This window comes from Pygoscelis adeliae, unplaced genomic scaffold (genome assembly GCF_000699105.1).
Source record: "Pygoscelis adeliae isolate BGI_AS28 unplaced genomic scaffold, ASM69910v1 Scaffold160, whole genome shotgun sequence".
In the NCBI taxonomy this organism is placed as follows: Eukaryota; Metazoa; Chordata; class Aves; order Sphenisciformes; family Spheniscidae; genus Pygoscelis; species Pygoscelis adeliae.
Window position 1 is genome coordinate 8,683,340 of NW_008824035.1, and position 938 is coordinate 8,684,277.

Here is a 938-nt window from a genome sequence, read left to right on the forward strand (position 1 = left end):
GGCCCTTGCTGGGCAGCCCGGGCAGGCAGTGGCGGGTCCTCCGGGCTACTGGGCTGCCGCGGGCGCGGAGGGGCCGAGGAGGAGCTCGGCAGGTCGCGCAGCAGCCGCCCGTCCCGCAGCCCTGCTTTGTAGCCTGTCTAATAATCGTTGGCAGTTTCTGGAAGCGGGGTGAGGAATGACAAGCGGGTGCCAGTAATCATAGCAACAACCGGATGGCAAACAGGAGTTCACGTTCATTAGCTCCAACCACTTAATTGCTATTAATCTTTCATAATCAGCTAAGAAGCGAGCCAGACATGATTACGTTTTTCGCTTGGTTATAGGACGAATCAGTATTTGCTCTCAGGACATGAAACACTACATAACTAGGAGGACGGTTTGTGGAGGCACACGTTTCTCATCCTTTTATGTCCCTGCACGCAGCTTTCTAGTGAAAACATTGCTAACACGCTGAAGTCCCGAGAAACGAGAGACTTTCTATCTCCGGGCGTCTGTCCATTTGTATTCCCATCTCCCGTGGTGTTTCCTCTCGCAATAAATGCGGTGAGATTTTCTCTCCCGTCACGACATTTTAAATAAGGCCGCCGAAAGAAAGGAGCAACTAAAGCACGGGGTTTCGGAGCTTTTTGAGCTCCGTTACATCAAAGCAAATCACGGTGCAGCCGCAGCGACTCCCAGAGAGGACCTCAGCCCCGCCGAGACCTCTGCTCCAGCGAGAGACCCTCGGTGTCCCAGAAAACTCTATCTTTGGGCGGGTTTATAACCAACAACTTCAATTCCATAATAAGCCGGTTTGTGGAGGGTGTAGAAAACAGCATTGCCTTGCACGGCAGGATATTATGCACGCGAATAAAAATAATGAGCTCATGAGCCAAGGACGGATCTCTGAGAGTTTACAAGTGGCAGGACGCGTCCCGCACCCCCGGCCCCCGGGGGCC